The sequence below is a fragment of the Peromyscus leucopus genome, chromosome 8b (assembly GCF_004664715.2).
Source record: "Peromyscus leucopus breed LL Stock chromosome 8b, UCI_PerLeu_2.1, whole genome shotgun sequence".
NCBI classification, from domain to species: domain Eukaryota; kingdom Metazoa; phylum Chordata; class Mammalia; order Rodentia; family Cricetidae; genus Peromyscus; species Peromyscus leucopus.
In genome coordinates, this window is record NC_051086.1 from 28,081,070 (window position 1) to 28,108,697 (window position 27,628).

At 41.8% G+C, this 27,628-nt stretch overlaps 1 long non-coding RNA gene across 2 annotated transcripts in view; it reads right to left on the reverse strand.

The window, feature by feature from the left end:
- The window catches only part of LOC114707340, a 242,212-nt gene that overhangs the window by 111,501 nt on the left and 103,083 nt on the right, over positions 1–27,628 (reverse strand). The window contains exon 3 of one of the 2 annotated variants that reach the window (XR_003736639.2): positions 329–479. The exons of the other annotated variant lie outside the window; for it this stretch is intronic. This is a non-coding gene — a long non-coding RNA (uncharacterized LOC114707340). The remainder of the gene's footprint in view (positions 1–328; positions 480–27,628) is intronic. 2 annotated transcript variants of the gene reach the window in all.

Here is a 27,628-nt window from a genome sequence, read left to right on the forward strand (position 1 = left end):
CATGAGCATGTGTTATATGTACATGCTGATGGGTGTGTGTATACATGCATATGCATGAGCATGTTTGCATGTATATGCATACATAGGCATATACATGAGAATGTGTGTATGAGTGCCTGTGTGTGTATGTGCATATGTAAGTAATGAAGCCAGGAGCCTACTTTAAACAGCCTCCAGAACAGGTTTCCAGGAGAGCTTAGGCACAGTAGGCCTGCAGAGAAGGGGTGGGCTTCCCTGAAAACCTGCTCAGTGTTTGAAATTCTGCCATGGCATTATCTGACCAATCTCCCTTGAGCCACACAACCATGCAGAAGGTGGGGATTATTACCACTTCCAGCTCATAAATGGGGAAACTGAGGCACAGGGATGGTTGCTTGCTTGTTTGTTACGGTCCCAGGTTGCAATGCTGTGGTGTTGTTACCACACCCAAATTCCATCTGGTTCTCCAGGTTCTGGCCCTTTGCTATGCAGCACAGCCCCTGCAGGAAGAACACAGGGGTCACTTGGACACGTAGGAAGCATGGGACCTGGACTCCACCATGGCCTGGCTGACTCAGAAGAGCATTCAGACAAGATCCTCAGCTAGTCCACTAGCCTGAACTAGTAGCTCTCAAGTGATCTGAGCACAAAAGACCCAAGAGAGATGTAGAAGTCCGACATGTCTGTGCTGTACCTTTCACCTGTTAACTCATGTGTCTAGAGCACTGTGGAAATGTCAGTCTGTCCTAAACCTCCCTGGTTATTCTAATACAAAAACGCTCAAAACCAAATTTTAGAAAGACTTTCTAACAAAAGAACCTTATTAGTCCCCTTGTCATGAAGCTGAGGTTGTCAGGAGCCTGACAATCTACATGTTTAACAAACAGCTGAAGCCGTTGTTAAGACCTGTGGATTTGGGGACACAAATCCAAAGAGGAGAGTCAGTTGTGCCTTGGTGTCTGTGCTCTGCCTAGAAACTGAGTTATTAAAAATATATTTAATGTAAGAAACTAATGAATACACAGAAACAGAGCCTGCATGAAGGCACAGGGCAGCCAGTATTTAGAAAGAGAATATACTACATGTAACCATTGGCCAGTAATAGAACAGAGCCAACATTCTCCACCCATGGTGTCCCTTCTCCCTGAGATGTAACCTCCATCCAGCCTTTTTATAGCACTCAACTACCTCCTTACCTTTATAGCTTGGCTTCTTTTGTCTGCAGACCTAGACGATCTATGAATTCTTTCTGATCTTTCACTTTATATGAACAGTGTCTCACTGTACGTCCTCTTTGGGATATCATTTCTTCATTCAACATTACATTTAGGAGAAACTTTTCATTTCTGTATGATATTCTAATGTATAGTAAACACAGTCTTGGTGTTGAAGTATATTTTCTTTTGCTCACATTCTGAGCTATTCCAAATACCTCTCTTCCTCTTCAGACTGGTACATCCAGAGCATGTCCTTACACATAAATGCATATGATTCTCCAGGTTATTGTATATGTGTTGTACCAACTCTGCCTAAACATGCCAAATGCTCCCACCAGGAGTATTTAAAACTTCCTTTCATTTCACATATCTGCTCATTTGATGGTGATCCTTCCCACTGACCATCACATGATTTCTATAAGGAACAGTCAGATGGCAGCTTTCTCTGACATTTTTAATCTCTTTCCCTCTCCATCTTCCTCTTTGTCCCTATTCCTCTCCCCTCCCACCTCATGTGATGTGAGTGTGTATAAGTATGAGCATACTAGTGCCATGGCACGCATGTGGAAGTCAGAAGTCAAACTGAGGTGCTGGTCTTGTCTTCCATCTTATTTAAAAGTCTTATTTAAAAAGACTTATTGGGTCTTTTGTTGTTCAACCTCAGCCTATACCAGGCTAGCTGGATGATGAGCCACCAGGGATGCTCTGTCTCCATCCCCCACTCCTCCACAGCAGTGCTGGGGTTACAGATGTATACTGGGACACCTGATTTTCCATAGATTTTGGAAATCCAGAATGCTCACACTTGTGCACCAAGCTCTGGACCTCCTGTGCCTTCTCACCACCTCACTGCCATGTCTGGCCTTTACATGGGCTCAAGAATCCAAATCCAGGTCCTCACATTTGCCTGGCAAGGACTTTATCCACCAAGCCTTTTCTCCAAGTCAACTTTCTCTTTCTCAGAGTAACCAAAGCCCTAGCCCCATCAGTGTAGGGGGAGACAAATGGCACACAGTGGCAGTCTCAGGTTGTTTAATGATGAACTTGCTCAGGGGTAAGCCTAACAACCATTTCCTCTGGGTTTCTCTCAATAACTCTATAAATGGAGACCATCCATCAAGGGCAGAGGCATGTGGAGTGATGAGCATGTGTGCCATAGTGATTTTCCTTCCTGTTTATCATGAAGACGATGATCAATCAGGGCAGGAGCACTGGAGGGGCTTTGTTGCAGAATCTGTGACAGAACAATGAAGTAGGCAGATCACACAAGCCGCGGGATCCAGCGAGCAGCAGCACTTCTGTCTTGAGCATTAGATTATTTGCCTGGTGCTGGTCTAACTCACTGAACAGTGGGTACATTTCTTTCCCCTCATCTCATTCACTCATTCAGTCTGTAATTATGGGAATCCTATCAAGTACCAGTTATTCAATAATGAGCAGGCAGCCAGAGCTTTGCCTTTGAGGACTTACATTCTATTAGAAATATCAGTGTTCACTAACTAGTGTTTGTTGTTCAGAATGAGTACTGAACATGACATGATCCCTATACTAACAGATCACAACAGAATTTAACATGCTTCCACAGGGGCTTGTGGTACAAAGGACATAGCACAGCCCAAACAAACATGTCACATTCTGGACCCAACATGCCATTCTGTTAGCAAGCATTAATTCATAGCTCTCCCAAGCAGGAGAACAGAAGCCTGAAGGGACAGGGCACATCACCCTCATGTTTTAGTAAGCAATTTTGGAGGAGAATATTAGCTGGATAAGATATGTGAGCCACTTTCCCGTGATCAGAACCTCATCAGCCAAGAGGAAGTTTCACACTAGAGAGAAGACACACAAGCGTGAGACTCCCTTGAACTGCCCTGGGTCTCCAAAACTGCAGATGCCATTTGCTAAGCTGTTTGCATGGCTGTCTCACTTAATCCCACAGCTCAGCAAGCAAGCATCCCAGTTTCCATTCTACAAACATAGAAACTAAGGCTGGAGACGTTATCTTCCCAACTCATGATGTCAATAGGTTATAAAAAAAAATCACAATGAGAAGCCAGCCCTTATTGACTCTAAAACAGTTGGCACTGATCCTGTCAGCCCTCAGCAAACAAGATGTATAGTGTAGGGGCTTATTCAAGCATCACTTAACTCTGCTCCGAAAGGTCAAAGCTGTTTCCACTCTGGTCTTGCATGGCTGTGCCCAGTCTAGTTCACAAAATAGAACCTATTGCATAACTGTGTGGTTCTGACCCCATGGGGAACTCTCACATGCTGTCTGTGTGCTGGTGAGATTAACATGAGGTTGAATGAGGGGTCTGTAAAATGTAAGTCACCTTGGAACAGAAGCCTTTGGCCCTGACTGCTGCCTAGCATGGTATAGGTTGGTCAGAGCTGCTGTATAGGGATTCCCTCTGAGATAAACCTTGGAGGAAAGCTCCATGAGACTCGTGTTCCATGCTGCAGGACAGTGCATTAAAATTCAAGAAGTAAAAAACTCAAAAGCTCCAAGAAGTCCTTGAAACTCACCAGATTCACAAGGCTCTTCCTTCCCCAAGGTTGTATAAGCAGAAAGGATTTCTGAGAGTCACTCAGACCAGCTGAGCCGCCTGGGAGAGACAACCTGGTGGCAGTCTGCAGGCTGTCATGAGCTGTCACCCATGCTGGGGTAGACTTTTGGTGACACAAAAAGCTGTGTCTGTATCATCCCTGCTCCTATAAGTAACCCCTGACACACTCCTGTATCTCCTGACATACTCCTGTAAGTAATCCCTGACACACTCCTGCAACTCCTGACACACTCCTGCAACCCCTGACACACTCCTGTAAGTAATCCCTGACACACTCCTGCAACCCCGACATGCTCCTGTAAGTAACCCCTGACACACTCCTGTAAATAACCCCTGACCCATCCTGCAACTCCTGACACACTCCTGTAAGTAATCCCTGACACGCTCCTGCATGTAACCCCTGACACACTCCTGCAACTCCTGACACACTCCTGTAAGTAACCCCTGACACACTCCTGCAACTCCTGACACACTCCTGCAAGTAACCCTTGACACACTCCTGCAAGTAACCCCTGACACACTCCTGTAAGTAACCCCGACACACTCCTGTAAGTAACCCCTGACACACTCCTGTAACCCCTGACACACTCCTGTAAGTAACCTCTGACACACTCCTGCAAGCCCCAATAAAACCCACTGCTTCACCAAGTTGGACGTTGATGCTGTCCTTTCTTTGGACTCTCATCAGTTCCTTCTTTGGGCAGGTGTTTTCTCGTGTCTCACACAAGAACATCCTGTGGCACACTGACCCTGAAATTAGCCTCCGGTGAGTGGGTCAGAGATCCCTGCCTCCTAATTAGTGCTGACACCTCTTTCATTCATCTGAGTTTTCAGGTGCCAGGACTTACTCATCCAATATTCACTGACCACATCTATTACGTGACAACTGTATGGTAATCAGTGAGGAGAAGACAGTAGCAGCACAAACATGAAGCAGAACCAAGCTATTCATACAGAAAGATGCAAATCACAGCTTCAAGAGAGAATCGTTGCCAGCAGCACTATCACCGATAGCACCATCATGAAATGCTTGTTCAGTGCTCAGTGTATTCTTGCTTAACAGAGCAAGAGGCTTGCTTCTTAGAGACACTCTGTGAGACTGATTATTGTACTGGTCCTATTAAGTGGATAAGGATGTAGAGGGTCAAAGTGGTTAAAATGGGTTAACCACAACTACATTAGCAGTCAACCAGAGGAATTAGAACTAAACATAAAGGATCAAAACTGAAGTAAAGTTTTTTTTATAAACACAATACCCATCCAAGGGTAGAAAGGAAAATCTCTAAGTTCAGCAGTGAGAACTTCCTAAATGTTTCTATAAAATTATACTTCGGTCAAATAGTCTACAAGTGTCAAAGTGGAAAATGCAGATCTGTGCATTGACTCAGAAAGATATTTATGATATACTAAACTCCAGGTCAGATGATTATATTATACTGTTTATAGTAGTATTTAAAGAGGTTTATGTTCGTGTATGTGAAGAGAAAAACAAGGATATGGGAGACCTGAAAAACAAGGAGACCTGAGGGGCAAGGATTCTTCCTCTACACTTCAACAACTCAAATGGCACCTGGCCCACAGTTAACGTCTGACTACTACTCATCAATGAGATAAATGACTACTCAGTGAATACATGAATGAGCAAACCAGGGACTGAATGGATAGGTGAGTAGTCATGAATGGATAATGAATGCCTGTATCCCTGGCCGGCAGGATTGGAAGCGACATTTTTCCCTCTTTGTGTTTATCCTCACATTTATTTTCTTTTTTTTCTGTCAATGAATATAGATTAGTTGTGTAATTAGAAAGGAAAAAATACCCGATCTTCTCTAGGATTAATTGCATCCTGGAAAGATCAGGAGCTGACAGTCCTGATTGCATCACTGAGTTCAGAGCTCAACTTGTTTCATTAACTTACAGAGATATCAGTGTTCCATCTCAAGCTACACAGGTTCAGTGGCAAATACCTTGGTTCTATCATTTCTGAAGAGGCTTTGAAATCTGTTCCACACTTTCCTGTGAGCCGGCATTTTCCAAACTTCAGATAAAAATTACTCTGTTTGGGCCACTTTGGGGTTCCTCCAGCATCATTATTTTAATGTATTTTTTTCCTTTCAAGCAACTTAGATTTTCAACTATAAATCACTTATTAAAATATAAAACTACAACCATAAGTATGATAGTATTATTTGCCATTAATTCACAAACAGCAAAATTTAAAAAACAAAGAAAAAAGAGTACTGAGTTATTTCTAGATAATGTTGTTTCTAAAGGTTAAGAGCCTGTGTCCATGTCTCTCTTGCTTCATTTTCCTGCATGAGACCAATACAAGACCAGGTAGGTCAGGATTCCTTTCCATCATAGAGGAAAAAGGTCTCAGGAGTCCCCATTCCTCTTTGAAAAGCTGTCGGCAGTTATTAGATTGTGAGGAAAGGAGTCATTTTCTTCAGTGGCGGAGCCACTGGTAAACTAACTGCCCAGATTCCACTAAACAATTCCCACCTGTAAACAACCCTAATTAAAGTCAGCAGGCCTCACACACACACCTACACACACCACACCACAAATACACACACCACACCACATATACCACAAACACATACAACACACACAACACATACACACAACACAAACACACCCCACAAACTCTCTCTCTCTCTCTCTCTCTCTCTCTCTCTCTCTCTCTCTCTCTCTCTCTCTCTCTCACACACACACACACACACACACACACACACACCACACACAAAGACAAGAAAGTAAGGAAAGGCCTATCCTGGAAGGAGAGCTTCAGGAGAGAGGAGAAAGAGGAGAGAAAAATAGCATGTATGAATCTGATCAAAATACATTGTTCAAACACCGGAGACTACTTGCTCGATAGGACTGGGATTAAAGAAAATTGGAAAAGAAATAAATTTTCCCTCAATGATCTGGAATTTCGTGTGTATGTGACACTCAAAGTGAATGTAGAGTACCACCGGACCACATCATGCACAGAACATCTTGTCTTAAGCTGTCCATTGCAGATATGATGAGAATAGTACAGTATCAACTACAGAAGAAGAAAACCTGATAGAATGCAGTGTATGCAGTAGCCCATGACAGTGGGATGCAGTGGACACCACTGTAATATAGAGGAGGAGATTCTGAGAAATTGTCAAATCAAGATTACAATGCTAAAAGGGCAGATTCTGAATCTGAATCTAAACCCACTTTGCCTGAGTTCAGTGACCGTCAGGAAGTCTGAAGAAAAGCAGGGGCTCTTGTGAACTGCTCAAGAGAGCATAAAACAGAACAGCAGTTTTGGAAAAATGACTCACCTATTGGGTAAAAACACATGTATGCATACCCTACAACCCAGCAATTGCATGCCTTAGTCAAAAGAAATGCAGATCTATATCCACACAGATCCTTGAACACGAATACTTGTAGCTACTTAATTCATAATAGACAACAAATGCCAGAGCTTAAATGGTCAAAGGGTTATTGAATAAGCACATAGGAAATGAGGGGGTACCCAACATCCACAGAAAAATGTCAGCTATGGACACAGTAACAAAACAGATAGACTTGGGAAGCACTGTTACTGTATAAACAGAAGGGCATGTACTGTAGCATTGCGTTTACACAAAGCTCAAGAAAACCTAAGGGCAGCGGGGATAGCTCAGTGCGCAGCACTTGCATAATATGTATGAAGCCCTGGGTTCAAGCTCAAGTACTAAAAAAAAATTTAATCTAAAACAACAGACTTTCTCTCAGGGTGCAGACTCACAAACGGGCTTTCTGGGACAGTTGTAGCTCGAGTTTTTCTCTCGGGGTCCCGCCAAGCCCCAGCAGTCATTATCAATCAATCATCCACAGCAGACAGTAGTCTGCTGTTTCATGAACTGATGACATGAAGGACACGTGTGATGCTTAGCCACACTCCACATTAAGAGTTGTGCTTTTTATTCTATGGAAATGATCCCTAAAGAAGGAGACGATGGCAGCGCCTGTGTGGCTCAGCACAGCAGCAAACTGGCCTCCAGTTAGCTCTCTAAGAAGCGTGCAGGTCTCCTTACAGTTCTCCCTCTACTGCAGCCTGGCTGTGCTTGAGGGTTTACTGATTTCTGTACTTGTCTTACATGAGAAATAGCCCAGAGAGCAAAGATGTGACCTATAGAATGCAAGAAAATATTAGATTAATAGCCAGAAAAATGTAAGGAACTCAAAACACTCACTAGCAAAAAGAAAGAAAGGAAAAAAGAAGAAGATTTAAAGGGGTCAGCATCACTAATCCTGTAAGCCAGACAAGCACGACAAGCACCTCTCCATAAAAAACAGCTGTTATCTAAAGGACAAATACAGGTGCTCAGGAGACATGCAGAGAGGGAACAATGCACAGTGCTGGCAGGTACAGTGCCACGGAGACTCCAAAAATTCAGAATGCCAAACGATCCAGCAACCACACAGAGAGTCGCCAGCACTCTGTTCACTGCAGCACCGTTCACAGTAGCTAAGGAAGAGGAGACACCTTCACTGAACATCCATCAACTGACGAACACAAAAAGAGAATGCCCTGCCCATGAAATACTATTCAGTCATCAGAAGCATGAAATACTGTCAAAAAGCAAATTTTAAAAAATGAAATGATATGTTTTCACATACAAACACATTTAACCTGATTTCAACATTATATAATATGCACATGCATTCACATTTTACACAGCACCATATATATATATATATATGTTTTTGTGTACCATGTAAAAATAATATGCTTGAGATAAGGGACCAAACTCATTAATCTGCCCACCCTCAATTGTGTCTTCCATGGAACCATACAAATATAGTAGTTCTCAATAAATATATGCTAGGATGAAATTTTAGATTTCAAAAGCTATTTACATAGATGTATCAAATTCATCTTATTGTTAAAGTTGAATTTAACAGATACAGCTATATTCTCATTTATTTGCAAGCCCTCTGCTTCCACAGCACCCACCCATTCATCTGCAATGGATAATAGTTGGGGTAGTGGAGGGAGGAGATTCTAAAGAAGCTTAGAGCTAATAGTTCCTGCAATGTGAAATTCTAAAAGTTCTTTTTGTAATTATTATATCATGGAAGATGCCATGAACATCTAGTTTGTCACTGATTATGAGCCCAGTGGCAATAAAAGGCAAGATAAACTAACCCAGGTCACTTAGCTACCACCAGTCAGCCTACCAGAAAGCCTCAGCTCCAGATGCTAATGACCTTTGACCCTCAGCAAAAAAATAGTATCCAGCCAAACTTGGGCATTGAGCTTCCAATTAGTGGTCTCAGAACTTACTAAATTTGTACAAAATAACCCACATTATTCAGTAATGGAATTAGGGGACGTGACATGTAAGAAGGGGCAGAATCTGGTGAACAGACTAGGTGGGAGTTGGGGCAAGCTGGTGATGAATGAGCTAGTCCTCAAAAGGACCACAGGGCTCTCACATGTCTCAGATGAGCTGTGAGGTCCACCCTGATACTTTTGGGGTGTAGCCGTCCATTTTCATTGCTACAACAAAATCACTGAGAATAACAACTTAAAGGAGGAAAGGTTTATTTTGGCTCCCAGGGCCAGAGCTTCCAGTCTGTGGTTGCTTACCAAGACCTATTGTCTCTGGGCTGTGATGAAGCAGTGCATCACAGAGCCAAGTCAGTCACCTCACGGAAGCTGGGAAGTGAGGGAGGAGACACATGGGCCCAGAACAAAACATAGCCTGTTAGGGCATATCCACAAAGACCCTTTCCCTTCAACTAGGCCCTCTCAAATTCCCATCACCTCCTAATTAGCCTATCAAATGATGCACCCAACATGCATTGAGCCATTGATGAGCCTTTACCATCCAATCATCCCCATAAAGTCTCACTCACTTCTGATTTGTTTTGTTTTGTTTTGTTTTGATTTGTTTTTTGTTTTGTTTTGTTTTGTTTTGTTTTGTTTGAGACAGGGTTTCTCTGTGTAGCTCTGGCTGTCCTAGAACTCGCTCTATAGACCAGGCTAGCCTCGAACTCACAGAGATCTGTCTGCCTCTGCCTCCAAAGGCCCATTTTTTTAACTTTACTGCATGGAGAACCAAGCCTTCACACGTGAGCCTTTTGGGAACATTTCAGAATGAAACTGTAACAGGATCAAGTAACTAAAGATGGCACCCGTGCCCAGCAGTAGTCAGAATGGTGCAATATGGTTCTCATCTACTGCAAAGACCACTCAAGTCAATGCAATAACCTGACTGGGAGCAATGCTGCAGATCACAGCTGGAAGACAAAAGAGAAACTATCATATCTTTCTTTAGAGTGCATCTTAGAACTCCAACCAAACCATATGTGTCTATAGCACAAATTGCTAAACAGTCTTACTAATTAAAAAAAAAAAAAACCTGGAGCCAGATATTGGGGTGAAAGCCGAAAGATCAGAGAGACAACAAGCCAGCCACATTCTTACTTCTACAAAATCCTCAGCCTCAAGAGAGAGACTTCCTGTTTACTCATGCCTTATATGCCTTTCTGTGGCCTGCTGTCTTCTTTCCTTCCTAGTGCTGGGATTAAAGGTGTGTGCTACCACTCTCTGACCTCTATGTTTAATATAGTGGCTGGCTTTGTCCTCTGATCCCCAGGCAAGCTTTATTGGGGTACACAATATATTACTCCATGTGTCCATTTTCCTTTTTAAAGGGGGCTAGTATCAAATGAATAATAGATAACATTTATCAGGTGATTTCTTGTTTCAGGTACCATATCAGGCCATTTACACTGCTCCATATTATCACCACAATGTCCCTGGAATAGATATCATTCCATGTAAGAGCCAGGGAAACTGAGGCTCAAATAAGTTTTACCTAGGTAGTGGTAGCAATGAGACATGAAGCCAGACTGTCTGAATTCAGAAGCCAGAGAACAGGAATTTCAAAAGAAATTGAAATAAACTTTTTCTCAACGTCCAAAATCCCTCAGATTACTACAGGAGCCAACAGAGGTTTCCATTATAGAGAAAGGTGGAAACTTTGAGAGTGATTCTCCTTTCACCACTATAAATAAAAATGACCATAATTTCTGGGGTAAGTCAGGATTATGCTGAGTGCTGCCATTGGAGCACATGGCTAAGAGAATCATTTCATCATGGCAACTTGCAGCATGCACTGGACACCCAAGGAAGTAATGCTCATAACACCTTCATAAAGTGTCATTCAAGTTTTGGAGCATTTGTAACAGGTCACTATAGCATCCTCCCCAGGAACTTCATAAAGAATAAAATGTCTACATTTCTTGATTTGTATTCTGAGTACTGTTCTCTATAAGGTCAGAAGAACTAATGACAAAATGAGCCGATATCATCTCCCTTCACTTGGAAATAAATGAAAATCTGTGATCACTTGCTCACTCTCCACTTCCTGTGGAATTTGACAATTCCTGCAATTCATTTCACTATCTACCTCACAAGTGCCTGGCAATGAGAATCATGTGGAGTGCCTCGGGTTAACTCAATTCTGGGTTTACATTTGTCTAAGAGATATGACCACCTGTGCTAGAGTGCTTCTGTTCCCAACATTACCTCTCTAGCTGCAACCTTATTTCGCCTTCTTGCAACTGATTAAGAACTATGCTTTTCAATCTAGAATCTACTACCCAAGATATAAAGAAAACATACATGACATTGTCTATTATCTATAATATCAACATTTGCATTTATTCTCACTAGGAGCTGCAAGGAAGGGGAAATAGCACACAGAACAAAGAAGCCATCACATTCTCAGAACAGTTTCTGCTCTAGAACATCAAAGCCTATTGATTAGGTCTTGAAATCACACACTCTTCACTTGCTCCGTTTTTATACCGTGTGTGTGTGTGTGTGTGTGTGTGTGTGTGTGTGTGTGTGTGTGTATAACATATTTGGAAATGTCATAAAGAAACTAATACTTCATACATTAATTCATAATACTTAAAGGGAATTATTTAAGTTGAGGAGACTTAAAGAATATTAAATGACCTTTAATTGCATGAAAGATGTTCCTCTAATTCTCAAAATAACTGAGCAGTGACTACTGTTAATCTCCATGTTGTATATCAGAGAAATGGCTGGCTAAAAGTTATATACCTAATAAACTGCTGTACTAGGATTTGAACTCCCTGTGGCCAAGCAGTTTCCATTGAGATGTGCACTTCTGAAGTATCATGAGGAATTCCATACTACTATAAATGAGTAAGTGAAAATCCAACTGTTTTTAAAGAAAAACAATGAGGTCCAACATGGTGTCACAAGAGAATGGAAGGTAGGAACAAAGGCATATACTCTATAGAGCTTCCCAGAGGCCCTATGAATAGTTGCATAGGTAAAAATGGAAGCATGTAAAAACTGGTCATGATTCCAACTGAAATTGGTACCAGGAGTGGGGTCTAATTCTGAGCTGCAGGTCATCTTTTACTTTTCAGTTATGGCATCATCAGTTCTACTTCATCTGTGTTTCAGACTCTTGTCCACACTGAGTTCTTTTTCCATGTAGTCCAGGCTCTCATTGACTTCTATGTGCTCTCATCTTATTTTCTTTGAACATCTTTTCAACTGCAGGCAGAATTATCTTCAAAGAAAGCCAGTTTCATCCCATCTTTTCTTTATATATTCCTTAACTGCCTGAGTCCTACAGGATAGAAACCCAAGTTTCTTGTCCTTCTGTAAAAATCACATCATCATTTCACTTTGTATCAGTTTTTCGTCTTGTTTCCCAAGATCATAATCCTAACAGTGTGTGCTCTAGAGCTGCTGAGATATGTGATGTTCTCTGCATTAGAACACGCTGTTTTTCCAAATGTTTTGCTGTTTGAAATGTTTTTTTACTTCTAATTTTTTAAAACTAATTTGTTGAGATGTTATTGATCTACAAGAAATTTGGACCTATTTAATGACTGTGACTGTATCCTGCCAGGCTTAGAAGTCAGTATATACCAAGAGACCATCACTATAATCTATGTCAAAGGCATATCCATGTTCTCCAAAGGAGTCTTCCTATACTATCTATTACTTTGTGTGAGTTAATAAAAAACTTACTGCATGGTCTGCCCTCTTAGCAGATTTTAAGTCTATAATGAAGCACTAATCTACAGGCGCTCTGGTGCACAGGACACCCTTTCGGACTCATTTCTTTGGGTAAACAAAATGTTGTGCCCTTTAATTACTGCCTCCCTTCGACCTCCTACCCCAGAATCACTCACTGACAGACACCATTCTACCCTCTGTTTTCATACAGTGGACTATTTCAGATAGGTTGTACAAGTGAAATCAGGTCACTTTTGTCCTTATATCTGGATCGATTTATTTACCATAATGTCCCGTTTTATATTTTTATGTAGTTCAGGTTCTCATTGACTTCTGTGTGGCTCTTGTTTCATTTTCTTTAAATTATCTTCCCAACTGTAAGCAGAATGATTTTTAAAAGAAGTCAGTTTCATCCTTTCTGTCCTTCATTTATATATTTATAAATTCGTCAACTGCTTGATTCTTTATAGGAAAAAACTCCAAGTTTCTTGTCTTTTTTTAAAAAAGCACATTATTATTCCATTCGTGCTATTGTAAAAAATAAAAACAGCATTTCCTTCTTTTTCAAGAATAGTAAGAGTCCACTGTATGGATATACCAAATTTATGCTACCCATTCACCCATCAGTGGACATTTCAAGGTTGATTTCACGTCTTGGTTGTTGTGGATAAGGCTGTGATTAGTGTGTGAGTGAAGTTAACTCTTTGAGATCTTTATTTAAATTCTTTTGGATGTGTGTGCAGAGGTGGGACTCATAGATCATATATATGGTAACTCTGATTTTAATTTTTTAATAAGCTTCCATATTAGTTTTGCATATTGGCTACCCCCAATTTCCAACAATAGTCTTCAAGGGGTTCTTTTTCTTCATAACCTTCTCAACATTTAATATCTTTTGGGTTTTGAATCTAAGCAGACTGTAATAGTTTTCACTGTGGGTTTGATTTACATTTCCCAGATAGCACTGGATACTTTTTCATATTCTTGATGACCATTGGCATGTCTTCTTTAGGTTCCTGAGGATGATTAGTTGGTTAGTTTGGCTTGTTATTTTCCTATTTTGAATTTTTTATATATTTTAGGTATTAACATTTTATCAGATACATATTTGCAAATTTTTCCCACCCCATAGGTTGCCTTCTCGCTATGCTAATCATTTTCTTTGCTATGCAGAAGCTTTTCAATTTGATAAAGACCCATCCATGTCCTGTTGCCTCTCTGGCCTGTGTTTTTGTCATCACATTCATAAAATCACAGCCAAAACTCCCCTTGTGTTTGCCTCTAATAGTTTCATGACTGCAAGTCTTGCAATAATGTTTTTACTTTCAGTTGAGTTTTGCTTATAATGTTACATGAGGGTCCAATTCCATACTTCTGGGTGTGGATCTTCAATTTCACAGCTATTGAAGAGTCTATTCTTCCCCTGTTCTGCATTCTTAGCACTCTTGTTGAATATCAGTTGACCTCAGATTGCATGCATTTATTTCTGGTCCCTCTATTCTGGCCATTGGTCTGTATTGGTTTGGCTTTATGCCAGTGTCATTACAGGCTTGATTACTGTACTTCTGTAATCAATTTTGAAATCAAGAAGTAGCATGCCTCCAGCTTTGTTCTTATTCAGAATAGCTTTGGTTATTAGAGATCTCTTGTGCTTCCACACAAATTTTAGGATTGTTTTTCCTATTTCTGAAAAAAAAAATAGAATTTTGATAGATTGTATTAAATCTGTGGGTCATTTGAGTAGCATGAACATTCTAAATAATAACTATTCCAACCCTCAAACAAGGACTAGCTTTTCAGGTGGGTTTGCTTTGTTTGTTTGTTTCATTTATGTTTCATAATTTTGCGGTGTGGTAGTTATCTGCATCCTTGATTAAAAATATCTCTAACTGTTTTATTGTACTGGATGCCCATGAGATTGTTTTCCTGGTTTCCATTTTAGTTTGTTAACGTGTATAAGTGCAGTTGACATTGCTATGCTGAATTTGTGTCCTACACCTCAAAACTCTCCTTTTTCTAACCTCTTTCTCCCTAGAGAATTTCTATTTATCAGCAGCACCATAAAGGTCACCTTGTTCAGAGAACCTCTCCTACCAAAGCTAGTGACCTCATAACTTAGAACATTTGTAAAGTTCTGTCTCAGTTTGCTTTTCATTGCTGTTATAAAACACTAACCAAAAGCAACTCAGGGAGGAAAGGGTTTATTTCATCTTACACTTCCAAGTGACAGTCCGTCTTTGAGGGCAACTAAGGCAAGAACATGAAGGCAGGAACTGAAGCAGAGATCATAGAACATTCCTTACTGGCTTGTTTTCTCTAGTTTTTTTTTCAGCTACCTTCCTTATACAGCCTAACACCACCTACGTAGGGATGGTTACCACCCACAGTGGGCTGAACACTCCTACATCAATTACAATTGGGGAAAATGACCCACAGTTATGCTCATAGGTCAATCTAATGGAAGCAATTCCTCAAATGAGGTTTTCTCTTCTCAAGTAGCTCTAGTTTGTGTCAAGTTGACGAAACTAACCAGCACAGTACTTAGCACAGTCCCATCATAAGTATCCAATAAGTTGGTAATGCTGTATTGTTTGTTGGAGTTATAATTTGGTAATGATTTTCTAAAATTTTTTAAATTATTTATTGTGTATGTGTCCATGTGCACGTGCATGCATGCTGAGGTCAGAAGACAACTTGAAGGAGTTTGTTCTCTCCTTCCAGCATGTGGATCCCTGGAACCAAACTTAAGTCTTCAGGCTTGACAGCAAATATCTTCATCCTCTAAGCTACCTTACCAGCCCCACTGAGTACATTTTTTGAAAGATTAATTTCTTTTTATGTGTGTGAGTGTTTCATCTGAATGTATTTATATATACCACATGCATGCAGTGCCCAAGGAGACCAAAAGCAAGCATCAGATCCCCTGGAACTATAGTTACCATTGTGAGGTGTCATGTGGGTGCTGGGAACTGAGCCACAGTCCTCTGCAGGAGCAGCCAATGTTCTAACCCTGAGCAACCTCTCCAGCCCTGTAAGCAGTTTTAAATGTGATCTCATTACCATTCTCATTTGCATGTCCATCATCTTAACTCTAATGTCAGAAATAGTAACAACTACTGTTCCAAACAGCTCTACTTCAGTCATCCTTGCTTTTGCTCAGTGACAGATGCAAATAATCTTGAAAGACTCAGGTTCTGGACAATGGCTGAACTGTGATTACTAGAGAACAAGGTCAAACAGACTTAACCAGGCTGCTCCAAGAAGCCAAATTCGCAAAGCAGTGACTCGAGTCATCTGGACCCTGTTCTCTTAACTATTACTAAGGCATATCCACCCCTTCCTTCTTATAGCACATGCTAAGAACTGGAGGTCTAAAACACAGCACACTACTCAGTCAAATTTTAGAGGGGGCTGTATACTTCTTTCAGCCCACAGTACCAGCAAATGACTGCTCTCAGCAGAACCTTAGCAAAGCCATGCAAGGCGACGACAGACAGTGTTTTGTCTTTGCTGACATCTTTGTGACTGTTTCACTCCAGAAATCTCAAAATGTGTCTGCCCATAACATCTGGATTTTTAGATTTATGGAAAGAGGAGCAGATGCATGTGGGTTGGGTGCACAGGGGTTGGGCATACATGTGCCTGTGGAGGCCAGAGATCAACTCTGGGTATCAATTTTTCAGGAGTCACTCCCCTTGTCTTTTGATATCTCTCTCTTGGGGATCTGGAACTCATCAACTGGGCTAGGCTGGCTGGTTAACAAGCCCCAGGGATCTGCCTGTCCCCACCTCCTAAGAGCTGTACCTAGCTTTTTCTGTGTACCCTGGGGATTGACCTCAGGCCCTTGTGCTTGCAAGGCAAACCCTTCAATGACAAAGCTCCCAGTCTGTTGACTTGCATTTTGCACAAAGACAGTTTTCAGTGGACCCTGGGTGGTGTGAAGCTCCCCCTGAAGACAGCACATTCTGAAGATTTCCTGGGTGCTCTCTACATAGAGAAAGAATATTCAATTTCTGCCCAAGGAAATTTTACTGCCTTGCCCTATGGCTTCCCATCAGATCTAAAGCCAGTTTTGGGGGCTTATTCTTAAGAAGGACTGATGCTGTATCAGAAACATATAGGCAACAGGAGCATAAAGTCAATGGCAAACACATAATCAGTGTTTCATAATATTTTTAGAACAGGGAGCTATGTAAGGTCTGCTCTATGTAATTTCTTTCCCAGACCTCATAAATAAACAATGATTCTTTTTCCCCATGCTCGATTGATTTATATGGAGATCTTTAAGTGGAGTGTTTCCATCCATTACTAATGCTTTGTGTACCTCACTGTAATGAGTGAACACAGCTCCAGTATGGCTGTATAACATATTAATAACGCATCAACATAATTTAAAACAACAACCCTTTCACTTTCCACAAACAATCACTGCATAAGAAACATAGTAAATTATGGGTGAGAGACTGGCATTCAACTACAGAGAGCCAGAAATCGAGACTTGTAATAAGAGAGCCAGCTGAACATGAAGATGAATTGTAGTCGAATTTCTAAACAGTCTTATTAAATAAGAAACACAGAGCCAAGTGCAGAGGTAACAGCCCAAGAGATCAGAGAACTAGTGAAGAGCCACGACTACCTTATCTTACCACCTCACCACTGCCCTTGCTTCCCCACAGAGAGCTTCTTCTTGTGTAACCTGTGTTTTTATTGCCTTTCTGTTCTGCTTTCTCATTGGTTCTAAGCCCAGCCACATGACTTCCTCATCACATACAGACCTCCAGGTCTTTATGGTTGGTACCGGGATTAAAGGCTTGTGTCACCATGCTTGGCTGTGTCCTTGACCACACAGAGACTCTGCCTGCCATGTGATGGGACTAAGGGCATGGTCTACCACCACAGGACTTCTGCTTATGGCTCACTATGTGACCTCTGATCTCCAGGCAAACTTCACTTATTAACATACAAATAAAATCACATTTCAGCACAATTAAAATATCACCACAACGAATTGACCACTAGAGGCAGAGTCTCAAGGCCATTGCTGACCAACCAGCCTGAGGAACCATCCTGCCCCCAATTCCTCACACTGGCAATGGGAGTCAGCTTTCCTTCCCATTGCAGAATACAGATCCATCACCACAGTCACGGGACAGAACCTCCTGTAGGAGGCGAGCAGGTCCATTTTCCAGACCTGACACGTTGAGCTGATGTGCAGCCTTATGGGAAATTAGACAGGAGTTCTTCACCAGAACAGAATTAACCCTGGCCATTTAATATTTCATGCCATCTCATGGCTCCCTAACAAGAACAAATGGCTATGGCTGAAACAAGGCTAATTTTTCCTGAGTGGGATTTAATGATTACGATGGCAGGGCTGAGCATTTCAGGAAACATCTTACCTGCAGCTACAATGCAGTGGCATTGTATTTATCCTACAGTAGGAAGAATTGATGGCCCTGCTTTCCTAGTTTGGAAACATGAGAAAATTAGCTATTATCCATGCTTAAGATGAAACATAATTCAATGGGGAAGAAACATGACTTCCCTGCTGGAGAGCAGGGTATAAGAGCAGGGGCTGCTTTTGTTAATGTGGGATGGCTACCTTTCTGGGTTTTCATTTTCTGCAGGCTCAGTTCAGCTGTGCTGTGATCTGCCAGATGAACATCTGTTTTATGAGCTCCACTCTGACAATCCCTTCTCCTCATCTTTCAGATGATGAACTGCTTCTGCATTGTGATGGATGAACCTCAGAGCTCTCGAATGAGCCTGTCTGGATAGAGAGCTCAGCATTTCAGATGTAGTTGGTAGGATTTCTCCTGGGCGTGTAGCCTTCCAAATAAAGTACAGCAACATGTGCTCCATTTATATGGAAGATGGACAAGAAGAATGGGTCACACTGAGAGGTATGAACTGCTCTGTAAATGACTAGCTCATCACCAAAAGCTCATTCTTTTTTTTTTTTTTTCCACAGAATGTGAACTTATTTCTTGGAACATCAATTCATCCAAAAGCCGTGTACCTCAATGTCCCTCACAGCAAGGTGTGGTCACATGACCTATTCTCATCAACTGAACTTGGTAGAAATGCTGTACACTGCTTTGGTGCGAAGTCTGTAAGACGGGATGTGCCTTGTCTGTTTTCCACCCCCCTGGACAGCAAAACAAAGGGTTCTGAACACTAAGAAGAAAACAGCCTACAAAATGGAGGGAGCCTGAGTCCCTGAACAACCTAGTAGGATGCTCATTGATGAAGCTCTTCTTATGAGCAAGGAATAAATCTCCCATAAGTGAAGCCCCTGAGACACTCAGGAACATCAGCCACAGGAGCTAATACTAGTCTGATTGGCACACACATCAAAACTGGACGACAAAATAGTTTGGCTCAAGTGATGCAGAACAGACCTGTAGTTATCCACCTTTCAAATGACCATCTGCCTTGCCTTGCTGCTCTTACGATGCCTTTACCAGTCTTTGGTTTGTTTATTTGTTTTTTACTATTGAGACAGGGTTTCACATAGCTGAGGCCAGTCTCAAACTAACATTGTAGCTGAAAATGACCCTGAATTTCTGATTCTCTTGCCTTCACTTCCAAAGTACTGGGATTATAAGAATGAGCCACCACATCTGGTTTATATGGTATAGAGACTCATACCCAGTGCCTCATACATACTAGGAAGCACTTCAGCAAACTAGCCACATCCCTAGCTTTCTGGCATTCTTAACAAGTCTACACATTACTGAAGGCACATGTTCATGGTCAGCCATCTTTATGAACACAGCTGATGGCACATATTCATTGCCAGCTGTCTTTCTGAGTACTTTCAAAATTTGAGTTGATTATATGATATCCTCCTGTACATTCCGATCCCAATATTCTCTAAGCCTCAGCTCAGTAGCAGGTTTTTAGGGAAGCTAGCCTGTTCCAGAACATCACAGAAATGAAATTAGCCAATATTTTTTGTTGTTGTATGGAGGAGCAATTTTGTTTTTGTTGCTGGGTAGTGTTCCTTTGGGTACACACAGTCACCTGTCTTTTCACACATTGATGGGCATTTGTGTTGTTACAGTTTGTGGCTGTTATGAATAAAACTTCTATGAAAATGCTTGCATACATCCATGTTCATTTTTCTTGGGCAAAATCTAAAAATGGAATTGTTGGGTCATAGGCTATGCCATTAACTTTTAAAGAAATCACCAAACTAATAAAGTCTATGTACTTTATTTTGGTCACATCAGGTTAAGAGAATTCCAGTAGCCCTCGTGTTCTCACTAGCTAAGATCACTGGTCATTCTAGAAGGGACAATGACATCTCACTCTTACTGTTATTTTCATCTGGTAGCTGATGGTGCTTGAGTTTTCTCCATGTTCATTAGCCACTCACATAGCATCTGTACAAGCTGAAACATTTCACCTGATTCCCTTTAAATAAATGAGAAGAGGAAGGAAATAAAGAAATAAGGGACAGAGAAGGAAGGGAATGGAAGAGGAAAGAAAGGAAAAGAAGGGAAGGTAGGAAGGAAAGAACAGGGAAAGGGAGAGAAATGAGAGGGGAGGGAATAAGGGAGGGCAGCGGTTTATTAGCACAGCAATTCTGCAAGAGTCTCCCACAGTTTCCCGTAGGATTAAAACTGAACTGGATCCAGACATCTAAGTGCAGCTTTAAATGGGGACCCTACCAAGGGGACTTCTTGTTGTTGATGTTGGTTCAGTTGTTTGGCTAAGCAGACCTAGAAGTTACCCTACATCTATCTGAATGCCAGAAATACTAAAAAGACACACAAGGACAAGCCAGATGGAGAATGAGTATCCCTTACAGGAAGCAACACCGGCAGGTGAAAGGAGTTACTAACCTGCTGGGGTGCGATGACTCCCAAATGGGCAATGACATCAGCATCTGTAACAATCTCAGGTGGCCTGGTGGCTAACCAAGAACAGAGAACTGTAGCACCACATGCAGGGAAGTAGCCATTATCCTCATATGGCCACTAGAGCTAACAGCACCTAACTATCAGGGGACTGAAACAACATACATTTAAGACGACTTGAGGGCTGCTGGGTGTTTTTAAACTTGGCATGAAGCTCCAAAGTACAATCTTTTTTAGAAGGAAGCAAACTGAGCGCACAGCCATCCGAGGGCTCAGTTATCATGTTCGCCCCCCACAATTAGGAAATGACTCCCACTGATTGAGCAATTAGCAAGGGCAAATTGATAGCATGAGATCTACAAATCAATCTGCATATGAAATGCGTGTCCCTTTAAATCTGTCACTGACTGTCAATCACAAGGACAGCCAATAATAGCCACCTCTTTCTGAGTGAATCCTCGGAATCTAATCAATGTGGTTTCTGATAATTAAGTCTCACTGATGACATTAACTAATAACATAGTTTGTATGACACCTCATACTAAACATGAATCATGCCATTTACTTGACAAAAACATTAACTGAGCAGCGAATTTCTGCAAACAGTTAAGGAGAATAAGTTGGTCTTTGTGAAGAGGGGGCATCTACTCCCAACAAGAAAATGCTTAGTAAGAAGAGGACATCTAAAACTTTCTAAGAGTCTGTCTGTGAGTGTCTGTAGTTCCCATGTGCCGTGATTGACAGGCATTGGCTCGCTGATGCTATAGGCACCTTGTGAAGCAGCTACTGTTAGTAGCCTTGTTTTGAAATGAGAAAGTTGAAGAACTGAGGCAGTAGGGGACATGAAGGCCACAGAATCTTCCAACTATCAGAGTCAGACTTTGAATCCACCTCTTCCTCCCCCTTCTCATCTGTATTCCAGTTCTGTGGATTCCTCAGCCTGGGTCCCTGAATGACAGAAGGAGGCTAGGAACTATCTCCTTAATTTCCTCCCAATGAACTCGTTCTCTCTCTACTGCCAGCAGCCTGGCTCTGACCCCATCACCTAACAGACCTCACAGTCAGTGAGGCCTCTCCATAATGCAAACCTGGACTGTCATTTTTTTCTTGCTAAAATGTTGTCATTCTCTGTTGACATTCAAGCCCCTTTGGATAGGAACTGAACCTCACTGTGGTCTCTCACAGGTCACAGAGGAACCACTAGAACTCAGTTTTGCAGACAGCCTGTGGTCATCCACTCACCTATGGGAAGCTGTTGTCAGGGCGTTCTCATCATTCTCAGGTGTTTAGGACCATTTTACAGCACGTACAGAGCTCTGGTTCCTGGATATTCCTGAAATTTGGTCCTTAATGTCCCAGTCTCTGGTCTGTCTTCCCATTAGCTTTTCCTTCTCACAACTGTGGAATCCTGTCTGTGGGTCCACTCTCTTCTCTGTAGCTGGAGGTTTCTCTGGTCCTGACCAGCCCTGCAGTTGGGATGAATCTCCCCCACCCACGTCCTGCAGGCACTTGGTCCCAAGTAAACACACAGAGGCTTATTACATAAAACACTGTATGGCCTATGGCTCAGGAGTCTCACTATCTAGCTCTTAAACTTAACTCATTTCTATTAATCCATATGTTGCTACATGGTCACGAAGTTACCAGTCTGTGGGCACCTTGTTGCTCCTTGGGTGGTGGCTGGCACCCCCCCCCAACCCACTCCATCCTTCTTCATCTTGTCTTCAGTTCAAATGTGCCACCTAACCTTATTCTGCCCTGCCATAGGCCAATGCAGCTTTATTTATCAACCAATCAGAACAACACACATTCACAGCATACAGAGCACTTTCCCTCTACTGTCTATTCAAAAAGGAAGGTTTTAACTTTAATATAGTAAGATAACATATAATAGAACAGTATAATTGTTGGTTTTTGTGGTGCTCTTACCCTGTGAGGAAAAGTCACAAAACACGACAGAATCTACTAACAAGAGTTTTGTTAAGATAAGGGAGAGGGACAGATGTGCACAGGCCTGCGGAAAGACACATGAGTGAAGGGGGGCCAGCTTATAAAGGCTGGGCCGCGCCTGCGCACACAGGCCCATATGGCTATTCCACGCATGTGTGTAGATCACATGGTTTCGCTGCACACTTTACACAACCACGCAAAGCCACGGGGTCCTGGTCATGCGAGACATTTTAAGCTGGAAGTGACTAGGCAGAAGTGACTAGGTCCTGCCGGGCATGCGCGACCATGCCCAACTGTGGGGGCATGTTGCGAATCCATATCAATAATATCTAGTCTATTTGTATTTGGCAAAATAAAAAAAATATTCTATGATCTATCCTATATTTGTGAATCTAAAGTTTCATATCTAATTTATCTTTTATCATAACCAAGGAAAATTATAACTATCTAGTCTTTAACTCCATCAAAGACCCCAGAAGTAAATAGGAAGTGCATTGCAAGCAACTTACACAATTCTAGAAATGACAGAGACATTTGGCTGCCTGGACAGTCACCCAAAGTTCCTCTGTAATGGGACTTCTATCTTCAGCCTACAGGCCTAGAGTCTCTGACAGACTTTTCAGTGAAGTAGGAAATTTGAACCATGTCTTGTCTCTCAGCAAAGTTCATCAGTCACTTCTCCCTGTGTCCTGCAAAATGTCTGGCAGTCTCCTCTGTGAAACAGGAAACTTAAGGACCATCTTACCCTGTTTTGGCAAAGTTCAGTGGTCATTTTCCCATGGGTCCTGCATGTCCAGTTTATACAACACACTGTCAAGCAGTCCAGGCAAGAGCAGTTTCTTGCCCAAATGACTAATTTTTGACATAAAGAAAGCAAACTCCATAAGGAGTTTCTTTGATGCCCATCATCATTTCTGAAGTAATTGGGGCTGCCAGGAGCAGATGTGTCTCATTGTCCAGAAAAGTCTAAGTTCTTAAAACATTTTAAATGCCATATTCTATAAGTCTTTGAAGTGTTTGAAGATTATCTACCTAATTGAAATATATATATGTATACCTAGAAAATTTAACTAACATAACTATAAGTTTGATTATCATAGATAACTAGTTGTTAATCTGTATTTCTTAATTATACATTATAATTTTAAATGAGTTGCATAAACATAATACCTTGAACAAGAGTAGAAATATATACAGTATAACAAGATTAACTTTAAATTTGTGTCAATAAACTAAAATCCATAGCAATGCAAAACATTTTGAACAAGTTGTTGCTCTTTAAAAGCAGATTCAATAACCTACCCTTTTATCCTGTCATATCTGTATCATATCCCCTTTTCTTCTTTAGCAAGAGATTGCATTTATAATCAACATCCTTTAAATAAAAATAAACATTTATAAGCAATTTTTTGGGAATTTGGGCATAGCTTCTTATACTATTTTCTGCTGGTTGTGGGCACTGGCAATCTTATGGGGATCTTGAAAAAATTAAGAATTATAGCTAAATCTTGGCTGTAGTAGTCTGTGAGGCTATATCAAACCTTTCAGGGGGTCTTGGTTGATCAAACTATATTAGAGTGGAAGCAATCCACAGGTTCTCATCTTCTGTGGAAACAAAAGCAAAACCTCTTTTCCAAAGCAATGTATCCTTAGACACAAAGTTTGAAGTCAAGATACCTTTAAAATATATATATTGGTTTTACTCAGCAGCCTTTACAATCAAATGTCTCTCTCCAGTTAAAAAATCCCAAAGACAACACAATCCAGACTCTCTGTGTCATTCCCATCTTTACATGGCTTAAAGATTATATTACTTTTACTGTCTCTTTAAAGACTATTTTTTAAAACTATCCATTTCTTTATATAACTGCATATATTACTTTTCCTCTCTCTTCTAAGCCTATGCACATTTTTACACATACTGTAAACAGTTTAGAGTTTTATTCCATCTGAACCTGTCTTATTGTGAATCTATAATCCTTCTCTGACCAGGAGAGATTTTAAACTGCTAAGCTGTGTGTCTAGGACCAATGTGGCAGCCTTGGCTGCTGACCCTGCCCACCTCAGCTTTCCAACATGGCGGAGGTATGCTTACCACCAACTCTGGGAAGCAGTGGGTCTATGCCTCCAACAAGCAGCATGAAGTCCAGAAAATTTTTTTTTGTCTGTACTAGCAAAAGCTAAATCTGCCACACAGCATGCTGCATGGCTTGGAAACACCTCTGTGTACCAAAGCAGGAATCCTCCATGCTGTAGGTCAAACCCACATGCTGCGTGTGAACCCACCATACTGTAGCTCAAGCCAACACACCTCAGCATCTCTGTATCACAGCTTGCCTGAAAGAAAAAAACTAGGAATCTGTTTTTAGCTCTGTTTCAGAATCTTTTTTTTAAAGCTTTCTTAGGTTTTAGGTGGAAATTCTTACTCCCACGTCTGGGTGCCAAATGTAGCCAGAAGTTTCTCCGGTCCCACCCAGCCCCACAGTCCCGCTTATAAATAATTACACAGAAGCTTAATATTAATTGAAAATTATATGGCTTTTATATTTATTCTCATAATGATCTCTAGTGTTAGGTCTCAGGAAGTACATATGTCCAGAAATAAGTCTTGGCTCAGTTCAAGCTAGACTATAGAAGGATTTATGGTGGTTAGATACAAGCCAGCATTCCTGAGGTACTTGTTAAATGGGTTCCCTTCAACCAAAAGGAGTCATTTCCCTGACCTCTGGCAGAAGGGATAAATGGCACTCCATTAACATATACCTGCGGTTGCATATCACAGCCCATGCTGGCCTCCAGGCTCCCACCTTCTCTATTCACACTTTCTTGTTATATGTTGCAAAGCCCACCCTACCATCTCGGCCCTTCTCACCTCCCCTACTCCTTTCCTACTACTATTGCTAGCCCGGAGGCTACTTCAGATGCCCACTCTCTATAACAGCAAGGTGTCCACAACCGCCTCCTCCCCTCATGCTGTTCTCTACTCTGTCTTGCTATTCTCTTGCTTCTCTCTGCTCCCAAGAGATTGCCCTGGCCATGTTCTGTCTGCTTCTTTTTCTCTCTGCTCTGGACTCTTCCAGATGCCTCTGGATGTTCTCTCGTTCTCTCTCTCTCTCTCTCTCTCTCTCTCTCTCTATATATATATATATATATATATATATATATATATATATATATATATATCTCACCCACTGTGCCCTCACTTAAACCATCTTACAACAAGCACTTTAGAATGTGATTCTCCAGCCATACACTCAACCCTAAGCTTCATACTTGAATACCTAACGACCTAGTGAGGTCTCTATGTGTGTGTTCATGGGCACTGCAAGCCTAGCATGGCTAGGAAATCGTGCCTCCACCATGCTCGCCTGACTTTTTCCTAAGCAGTTGTCCCCTTCGGAATCATGGGCAATGGCACTGTTTCAGTTTTTCTCAGGTCCCATACACAATCCACTGGATGATCCTGCAGAATGTGTCTCCCACCAGATCATTCTTCAACCGTGTCTCAACAGTGGCCCATAGGCACTCAGTGGTCCAAACATAATCTCCATCCTCCCTTACTAAGAGAGCCTCCTCCCTCTCCCTAGTCCAACTTTTCTCCTTACTGCTCATCCTGAAAACTATGGAGTGACATTTTCAAAGCATAAACACCATGTCACTCTCCTCTCAGCCACAATGGTTTCCCTACAATCCTAAATAGTTTCCAGAATTCTTTTCTCCTGCAAGTGAAATTGTTGTTGTACTTGAGCCGGCCTCCGTATCCCGCATGCAATTCCAGCTCTCACTGTATCCAGCTGCCCTTCTGATCAGTATTGAACGATATAGAGGCAACAACGGTCATTTACTGAGTGTGAGCTGTGTGCTAACCATTTATTAAGCTTTGTTCCAGAGCTTAGAACTCACTCATGTCTAGCATTGCTCTGTTTTGGCTCAGCTTGACACTCATGAATGTCTTGGGTAAGACCTGGTCTCACAGTAACAGAAACCAGACACAATGCAGGCAAGGCTGTACTAATTTTGTCCCCCTTGGCACCAAATCCCTGAGACTCTTAAGCACACATTGGCTGCCATGATGTGATCATCCACAGAGACCAAGTCCAGTCCCAGGAGGCAGTAAGCAGATATTGTTTTACCAACCTGCTGCTGCACATCCCAATCTCCAGCAAGATGGAGAGAAAGAAGCCTTGGAATTCTTGCTGTCCTGAACCCACTAGAAAACAACAGGCAAGTCTGGCTTAAGTCAGGACATGTGGCACTCTGATAGCTGCCTGACTAAGCTTCCTGTCACCTCTTCCTTAGCAACCACAATCTACATTGTTTTGTAAGGTGCCTGACAAGCTCTTTCCCAGACTCCTCTGAAATTAGAATTAAGTATGTGACCTGCTTCTGGCTAATGAGACATTAGAAGAAGTCTGCCTAGTAGGGCTTCTGGGGAGGCTTTGATTGTCTGACAAAATGGAACAAGTTCATCAATATTTGTTCTTCCCCTTCCCTCTTTCCTAGAAAAGAGACACAATGCTTGGCCATACAAACATATGTAAAAACGGTTGATGTGGAGCAAAGCCCAGGGTCCCAGGAGCATCTCTACGGTGCCATACTTCTGCTGGACTCCTTCTATCTCCCTCGCCTTTCACTGGAGGAGAAGAATCAGCCTGTTCTTTATTTGAGCCAGTGGTGTTAGATCCCCAGTTTCACCAACTGCACACAAATCATGTCTGATGGTTACAATTCTCCTTTGTCCTAATTGTCTCACCAGGCTGAGTATGAAAGTGATGCCATTCTCCTAACAAACAAACCAGCCTTTCCCACCTTCATAAACCAGTGAAACCTCCTGAGACACTGACGTAACAGACAGACTGAGTGCCCCCATGGGCTGCCACTGGGTAAAGGAAAAACATCATCGTAAACAAAACCTCCTAAACCCCATTACCTCGGTTCCCCAACAAGAATCACCAAACACTGAAAACACACCAAAATCCCCTAACACACCCTGACTTCAACCCCTTC